Source organism: Podarcis tiliguerta (genome assembly GCF_965153285.1).
Source record: "Podarcis tiliguerta genome assembly, chromosome: 13".
In the NCBI taxonomy this organism is placed as follows: domain Eukaryota; kingdom Metazoa; phylum Chordata; class Lepidosauria; order Squamata; family Lacertidae; genus Podarcis; species Podarcis tiliguerta.
Window position 1 is genome coordinate 42,327,472 of NC_139546.1, and position 9,641 is coordinate 42,337,112.

At 40.9% G+C, this 9,641-nt stretch overlaps 1 long non-coding RNA gene across 1 annotated transcript; it reads right to left on the reverse strand.

Annotated features, from left to right (window-relative positions):
• Window positions 1-2,990: 2,990 nt before the first annotated feature.
• On the reverse strand, window positions 2,991-9,065 carry LOC310663276. Its single transcript, XR_014504465.1, has 3 exons — window positions 8,973-9,065; window positions 7,543-7,770; window positions 2,991-3,224 (listed from the first exon to the last, which is right to left on the reverse strand). It is a non-coding gene; the product is annotated as an uncharacterized lncRNA (long non-coding RNA).
• Between the last annotated feature and the right edge of the window lie 576 nt (window positions 9,066-9,641).

Genomic DNA, 9,641 nt, shown 5'->3' on the forward strand with positions numbered 1-9,641 from the left:
ATTTAGGAATGAAAGCGTGAAATTTATTCCTATTGGAACATTTATAATCTTGGATTTATCTGACCCCATGTCCCCATGGTTTCCTCCTGAAAAGACTGCAGTCAACCAACAAAAAAGAGACAAAGAAGTGATTTGTCTGATATCTCCCGCTCTATCATTCATCTGATCTTGCTCCTTCCCTCCCTGCATGATTTTCTCCCTGAAAACGGCTGATGTCAACCAGCAAAGAGCAAACAAGCAAGGAAGTAAGAAAGCGGCAAGTGCTGGCTGTTCAGATATCTGAATCTGCAGAGTGTATAGAGAAGTTTGGACATAATTCTTTACATTTGAATTAGTGAATTTACACAGAGCACAGGCATTGTGTGTAGTCTTTTTCAAAGGAAACAGGAATTCAAAGAGACAGTCAACTATAGAAACATAAAACCACACACACACAAAGAGAGAGAGTGCAGTTTTATAGAAGGAAACAATTCCTTACAGAGGATGTTCAATCAGTAATGGGGAAGGTTGCTCTTCAAATGACAATCCAGGGATGGCGTAATGCATAAGAGTTGCCATCCCACCAATGAGAATATCGCCTGGCTCATACCACTCATGTGGAACACGTACAGGTTTCTTTCTGCTGCAGCTAATACTATGCACTTTGCACACCATGTTTGGAAGCAGAAGGAGAAAAATCACCATCCTAATAGTAACCTTCCGTCCACACATGAAATCTCCCACGTCTCTCAGTTCACCATATCATTACTGCTATTGACCTCATTTGAGCAAGATGACTTTCATAGCAGCTGACTCTGCCAACACACTACACAAAGGGACTCCTATCCACCTTAACCTTAACCTCAACAATATCACAAAAGCATATCTTGAATGCCAATTAAACTACATCAATTTGAAATGTGAGCTCTACAAAGTAAGAGGGAAACTGGTCAAAATGACAGAGCCCTAACTCTCTCTATTCCCTAATCTTAGCTGCCTATGGAAGACTGGGGAACTTATAATCATTTCAGATGTTCCAATTGAATGTTTTCTGCTTCTGTCTTCTGTGAAGCCACTGGAGCTTTGGTCAATTGAATTGATTATACTAATTTAGATAATTGCAGGGGAAATAATAACTTCTGCAAAGTTCTTGCCTGTTGAATATATGGTTTCTTTGAATGAAACATATTTGTTGCATCACAGAGTTGGAAGGGAACTTCAAGGTTCCCCCTGGGGATGGGGGTTATTGTTTTGTCACAACTTGCCTGTTGCAGTGTGGGGCAGGTCGACAACCTTTTTGAATGCCATAAATGAACAATTAAATGAAGCTTGGGAAGCTTAACTCAGGTCCCACCAAATGTGGCATAGGTTTCAAACAGAAATTCTCTTCTTGTAGAATAGACAATTTCAAATAGCATTATTAGTGTTATTACTACTATTTTAATTTATTACTAAAAGTATGATGGGATTTGAAGAATGCTTCAGAATCTATTATAGTCAGTAAACTGTCATCTATGACCACTGCAGTCTGCACCTGGTAATGGAGCTCCAATCTGATGTCTTTATTCTCTGGCTCTCCCTCTGCTAACAGCCTTTAACCACTGTCACTTACTTGTTAGCCCAGCCAATTCCCTGCACTGAGTAAGGCCGTGAGGTTTTTGGGAAGGGGTAAATAACAAACCAATTGAAAGAGACAGAAAGAAACACATTCAATTGAACACAGTCGATATGTGTTCCCAATTTATTTACTAGTTTATTAACTTTCATCACAAAACAATCAAAGGGCAGGTCACAACAGGGCACTACTATCCGTAAAACCAATCAATAAAATTAAGCAGATTTTTTAAAAAATCATAGCATATTGAGGAAACATCTAGCCACATTGTGTGAATAGGAACATATTGTAACTTAATGTTGGTGTTGGCCAAATCTTAAGCCACTGGTTAGTAATAAAGACGACTCATCTCATGGTTACAACATTGCAGCTTCTAGTTTTCCTGGAGTTTATTCTATTTATACCAGAGCTCTAACATCAACTGTAATTTTCTGAAAAACTCTGCCACAGTAATATACATCTTTTCTATTCCTGTTCTCAACTTATTGGCCAATCAAGGAACAAAGAGTTCATATATCTTACTTGCACTGAATTGCATATCCTGTTAACATTTTAGCCTCTTGGTGAGAATTGCATCTATTTTCATGGATTTTCTTTCTTTCTTTTTAAAATCCCTATGCAAAACCACAGAACAAAAACTGTTGTAATTAGTCCCTGCTTATTTATACATCTCTACATTATGTGTAGAATACCAAGAAAAAAATTGGAAGCATAAACCCTTCTATTATTTATAGCTTTCTTCGGATCAGTTGATCTTTGTTGTTCAACTCAGGCTTCAGTAAAATGATGTAGCATTTAGGGAAAAATATGCAACACAATAGCCCAGCACTGGAAGCCAAGATGGAGAAGATCTCCACAGCCACCATGTATTTTCCACTTGTGCTCAGGTACGTAGGAACAAAGGAGAGCCAAACACTGCAAAAGACCAACATACTGAAAGTGATGAACCTGGCTTCATTAAAACTGTCAGGTAACTTCCTGGCTAGGAAAGCTACAGTGAAGCTGAGAAAGGCCAGGAAGCCCAAGTAGCCCAGGACACAATAAAACATGATGCTTGAGCCTTCATTACATAGCAATATAATTTCTTCAGTCATTGAGTATGTGTCCACATCTGGGAACGGTGCAGAGGTTGCCAGCCACAGTGTACTGATCCCTATTTGAATTTTGGAGCAGGAAAGGATAATGGAATATGTCAGCCTTTGTCCCAACCATGTCCTCATCCTGGATCCTGGTTTGGTAGCCATGAATGCCAAAACCACAGATATGGTTTTGGCCAAGATGCTAGAGAGGGCGACAGAGAAAATTATACCAAAAGCAGTTTGTCGGAGAAGGCAGTTTACCACATTAGGCCTTCCGAGGAACATCAAGGAGCAGAGGAAACACAGGAGGAGGGAGATGAGGAGAATGTAGGTGAGGCTTCTGTTGTTGGCCTTGACTATGGCAGTGTCCTGGTATTTGATGAAGATGCCAAACACCAGCACTGTAATCAGTGCTAACAAAACTGCAGAGAAATTTAGAACAATAGCCAAAGTGTCATCAGTAGCCAGGAAGTTTGGAATCTTAGGAATGCATTGATCCTTTCCTTTGTTTGGATATTGGTCATCTGGACAAGGGACACAAATTTCCATGTCTAGAGAGAAAAGGAACAGCAATTTAAATGCATGGGAAATTGTTCTTATCATAGCTGTCTTAGCAGAAGCCCACCTAACATTGATGCAAATAATTGAGACTATGCTTTCAAAAGGGAACCTGCTTGGGATCTCTATGTGAAATACCTCTAGGTCTCTACATTTCTAAGGAGATAGAGATCCACCAGATGAATCCAAATTGGGGGTGTGGAACTTTGGGGGCTTTGAGGACTTCCTTAGAGAAGCTCACAACAGATGCCTAAAAAGGGTCCTTTGTATTTAAAAGGGTTTTTCCACAACTTTTTCATAAAAACAAAAAAACCCAAAAAAACAAATAGTACTAATGAAACGTTCTTTTACATTTTGCAGCCAACAGATCTTGCAATCATCACATCAGAGTTACTTGGGAATTTGCTGGTGCTAAAATGTTTCACCTGGGTTTCTGCGTATTTTTTTACTCAAGATGTTTAACAAGAACTATGCATAAAACTTTTGTAGGTAAATAACAAAAACTATATATTATACCCAGTGCTTTTTTTTTCTGGGGGGATGCAGGGGTACGCATACCCCTAAACATTTTGTGAATCTAAGTTTGGCCTCCTTGAGGGGCAGTATTTCACTATGTGTAGGAAAATGAAAGTACCCCTAAACATTATTTTTTTTGGGGGGGGGAGGACTGATTATACCATTATTTGAAGATAACCCCCAGCTTGCTTTGGGGGGAGGAATGTAATCTTTGATATATATTTATATGACAAGTCCTACCAATCTCATTTGAAAACATCCCATCTGGACATGGAGCACAATCATAACAGCAAGATTTCTCCCCCTCTTTTTTTTTCTTATGGTAGCCAGGATGGCAGTTGTCATTACATACTGAAAGAGGTGGTACCTATCCAAAGGGAAATTTATTATTCAGAAAATGTCCAGGAAATTGAACTTATATCAGTAAAAAGCACCAATAAACGAAAGTGCAAATGACGTGGAATAAAATATGCTCAAGAGAACAGGTGCCAGAATCACTGGATGAAATACCTACTAGATCAAGCATCTTGAACACTAAAGAAGATTTATATTATATTATATTATATTATATTATATTATATTATATTATATTATATTATATTATATTATTATTAATTTTATTGGATACTCCCATGCACACACTTTAAAAGGCCATGGATCATTAATAGCCAAAAGCTTGGTTGAAGAGGAATGTTTTTATTTGGCACCCAAAAATATATAAAAATGGTGTCAGGCGAGCCTCCCTGGGGACTGAATTCCACAAATCGGGAGCCACCACAGTAAACACCTGTTCTCATGTTTTCACCCTCCAGACCTCTATGTAGTGGGCACACAAATAAAGGACTCAGATGATGATTGGAATATTGTAGTACCTAGTTAAGGTAAAGTTAATGGACCCTGGGATGGTTAAGTCCAGTCAAAGGCGACTATGAGGTTGTGGCGCTCATCTGGCTTTCAGGCCAAGGGAGCCAGCATTTGTCCACAGAAGCTTTCTGGGTCATGTGGCCAGCATGACTAACCCACTTCTGGCACAACGGGACACCATAATGGAAGCCAGAGCACACAGAAACACTGTTTCCCTTCCCGGCACAACGGCACCTACCGTATTTTTCTGTCTATAAGACGCCCCATGCATAAGATGCCCCTTATTTTTGGGGACTCCAATTTAAAAAATGGGGGGAGATACTATTCGTGTATTAGACGAGCCCAGATTTTGAACATTATTTTTGAGTAAAAAAAACCATAGTATTATACACAAAATAGTATGGCATTTATCTTCTTGCAGTGGTGTACTTTCGAACTGCTAGGTTGGCAGAAGCTGGGCCAGAGCAATGGGAGCTCACCCCATCACGGGTATTTGAATTGGCAAGCCCAAGCGGCTCAGTGGTTTAGACCACAGTGCCACCAGCGTCCCCATTGTACCTACACTTAGCCCAGCAAATAGTACAATTTGTAAAACATCTGATCTAATGTCACTACCTGACAGGGTGGCGCTGTGGGTAAAACCTCAGCGCCTAGGACTTGCCAATCGCATGGTCAGCAGTTCGAATCCCCGCAGCGGGGTGAGCTCCCATCGTTCAGTCCCAGCTCCTGCCCACCTAGCAGTTCGAAAGCACCCTTAAGTACAAGTAGATAAATAGCGGGAAGGTAAATGGCATTTTTAGCGGGAAGGTAAATGGCGTTTCCGTGTGCTGCTCTGGTGCCGGTTCACCAGAGCAGCTTCGTCACGCTGGCCACGTGACCCGGAAGTGTCTGCGGACAGCGCTGGCTCCCGGCCTCTAGAGTGAGATGAGCGCACAACCCTAGAGTCTGTCAAGACTGGCCCTTACGGGCAGGGGTACCTTTACCTTTACTTTTAATGTCACTACCTAGAACAGGTGTGGGAAACTTTTTACCCTCCAGATGTTGCTGAACTACAACTCCTAACAGCCTCATCAGTTACGACCAATGGCCAGGGATGATAGGAGCTGTATTTCAGCAACATCTAAAGTACGGAAGTTTTTCCATGCCAGAAACAGAATGACTTGAACTAGACGTTTCTAAACTTAATAAAGTGTAATTTACACTGCTTTCCGTAGTTAGAATTTCTCCCTTCCATATAAATGTTTCAGGATATAACATTAATAAAAATAATACAGATGGGAAATAATTTAATGGAATAGCTAAAGCAGGATGTAGCAAGCCATTTGAATGTTCATTGTTAACTCACAATTTAAAGTTTATCAGTTTTTGCTTTCAAAATAATTATTTCACATTTGACTGTAAAATAAAACCTTGCAATCAATAAGAAAAACTTAAAACTTTTCTTGGCTGTCTTGACTGGTTATATTAAAAATGAATGTAATAACAGAAATTTTAATTTCTGTATTAAAAGGCAATTGTCTCTGTTCCATATATTATTTTGAAGACGTTAGAAATTGTTGATATTGTTATGAGTTTGGGGTGTTAAGGTGGGTGCCAGACCCCTCTAATCCCTGGATCCAACAAGTGTTAGAATTTAATCAAGGTTTCTAATTCTTGGAGTTGCCAGGGCAGCCTCCTGGTGTGGTGATAGCCTGGATGATGAACCATTAAGAGGGATAAAGGGGCTTGGCGCAAGGTGGCAAATGGGTGGGGTTTTCTCCCTCAATAGATAAAGCCAGAGTTTAGAGTACAGAGTTTGGAGGAATGATTTGACCGAAAAGTAAAGCAGCAGAATGGAGAGAGCCAGAGAAATATTTCAGAGCAATGTTTGATTTCACTGAAGGTTCAGGTTGTATATATGTGTAAGTAAACCATATCTCTTAAAGACACCATAGTCTCTGCTGTGCCACATTTCCAAAAGAAACACCACCCCTGGAACCCCTGGAATCTCACACCACTCAGACATTGGGGTGACATGCAACACTGGTGTTAGAATCTAGATTTGTGTTTCTGGAGAAGAGCCTGTGATCAAAGAGTCCTGATTCTAAATGGAGGGAGGAACGGGAACACGCCGATAAAGCAGCAAAGCTAGCAGCAGATGGAGCAGCAGTTTGCTGAAATGAAGTCCTCTCAATGGGTTTGCTAGATCAACAGCTTCAAGTGGTGAAGACTGACCTAGAAGCCTGGTTGTGAGACTTCAGTAAGAGGACAAAAGCCTAGCTAGCCTGGACTGTAAGGTATCTGAGTCACTAGCTGAAACCCTAACGGCTTTGGCTAATTTGGTGTTGGCCAACAGGCTCACAACAGCACAGAGTGGGGTGCTCTGGATTCAGCGTGGGGTGCACAGCACCTGGTCTTCTCTCAACTGTGTGGCACAGGGTGCTTGGTGCGGCCTGCTCCCAACCGTGCCATGTCACAAGCACTTGTTGCATGCTGCGTGTGTGACGTCACACACGCACCTTGCATGCGTGCAACATCAGGCCCCCTCTTCAATGCAAGATGACACTGCTGCATTCCTCAGTTTCTTTAACAAACTTTTATCAATTGTCAACAGTTTCCCAGTGAATTTCAAATGTATGCAATATATTAATCAATTTTGCCTTTTTCTTTGTTATATCTACAGACTCCCGGCATAGGTGCTCTGGCATTCAGAGTGACTGTGTGCGTGGGGGCGGGGCTAGCCATGCACAGGGGCACATCCCAGGGGAGCGACACCCATGGCAAGTGTCCCAGGGGGCAGGGCAGTGATGTCACCCTTCTCAAGGATGACACCTGGGGTGGACCACACCCACCGCACCCCCCTTTCTCTGCCAGTGTACATCTATAGACATCTCATTTTATTGTATGATCATGAATATTGATACTTGAGAGGCAGTGTGGCTCTTTCCCTACCTGAGTCAAGTTCCAGTGCCATTTGATTCTGTCCTCATAAATGGAAAACTCTTTGCCTGGAGGAGCCTGAGGATCCATCTTCCCCACTTTGACCCTGATGTAGGATCTATTTGGGAAAGTCACCAAGTTTCTAATGTCAAATCCACCTACTAATTCCCCATGTTTGTTAAACGTAATTTCATCTCCAGCACTGTTGTTGAATGACATCCTCTGAAGGAATGAGTGGAGCTAGAGAGAGAAAGGGAGAGTTCTAATAAAAAATCTATAAAGTGTTGTAATATTATCATTAAGGTGGTTCAGGTAATTTTCCTAGATAGATTTGAATTCACTTTCTTGGTTGGGAGTGGGGAAATTCACAATGAAGGTTTATTCAACTTTCAGTAGCAGATATGGGAAGAGAGTGGCAAATCGCGAAATTAGTGGAAATTCAGGTTTTTGAATGTGCTGCCCCAGAGAGTCTATTTTCTTCAAATACATTCTAAACATTCATTGAACAAATAAATTTACATTATAGGCATACTTGTATTCATTAAATGCATTAACTTTTGAGGTGACAAATTCCAAAATTTGCTCACTTTAATGCCAATATGCAATATACAAAGGCATCAATAGTAATAGGTGAAAATTCAGTGTTGCATGCAAACTGAACAGTCTGCCACAGGAAACTTTACCTTCCAAGGTTCAACAGTCTGAGGAGATGGTCGGCCACTGGTCTCAACTGTTCTGTAGTTGGCTCTGGATGAGTACCTGATATGTAAGGCATGTGCCAGAGCATATGCAGCAGTGTAGATACTGTAGCTGTGGCCAGTCATGCTCATTGCAAAATAAGGAGCAGGAAGGCTCTCCAGCATCTCCTCTCCTGTACATCTGTATGTGTCGTCTATTTGCTCCATAGCATTTGGAAATTTACACTTGAATGCTTGCTCCCAGAAAGTACGGATAAAACCATCTTCATTTGCCCAGGAAGGACGTACATTCTGAAGAAATTCTTGGAAGCCGGGCAGATCATTTGAGTGAATTGCAAAGGACAGAGCACCATGAAGCTCTTGCATTTCAGCATAAAACAAATTGTGAAGCTTAGAGAATGTGAATTCAATTTGGGCTGTTGTAATCCACACTTTTGCTGCAGATACCTTCTCCTGATATTCAGGATGCATTACTTGAAGTATTCTAGTCCCTTCTATAGCATATGGTAACCATGAAATAGAAGAAGTTTCTCCATATATAATAACTGTATCAGCTTTGCTTACCGCAAAAGCTGGGAAAAGCCCCTGTGTTTCCAAGACTACCTTACGTTCAGTAAAATAGGTATACAAATTGGTACCAATTCGTTTTATGAATGCTAAACAGATTTTATTCTGCAGAAGCATTGGCTCTATGGTCTGCAAAAAATGTTCTCCACCTTCATCATCTATAGCCATCAGACCTACCCATTTCCATCTGAAATACACAAGTAACTCAACAATCCCTTGATACTGAAGAGCTTCATTGGGGACCATGCGATAAAAAGAAGGGAACCTCAACTGATCATTCAATTCTGGTTGAAATGAACCATATGAAATCTAAAAAGGAAGAAGAAGAAAAGGAAGAAGAGGGCATTTCAGCATGGAAAGAGGCATTCATCATATTGTTTAAAACCTTGTCAAATACTCTCTAATCTCACGGTTAGTGATGGGAACCTCTGACCTGTGGTCTAATTTGGTCTGGATGACCTCCTAATTTGTCTACAAAGTAGTTTTCGCTAAGCCACCCATGGAAAGAATTAATATCCTAGTGGTGCTGATGAATTTAGACAATCAACAATCGAGGCACTCTTGCCCCTCTGAAAACCTAAGGTCACTCATGAAAAAGATCTGGGTATGAGGAAGTTAGTAACTCATACAGTAGCCTGACAGTAACACCACAAGTATGCAGTGGAATTCATAACCTAATGAAACACGAAAGAAATACAATAGGGATTGCATCTGACATAACCTGAGGTTTTCGGTTTGAAAAGGCATTCTTTTCTCAAGAAGGAGGCCCCACCAAAATTCTGAAGGAAAAACGACCAAACAGTCATTTTATTGCACATGAATAATCAAATTCCTACACGAAAGGGA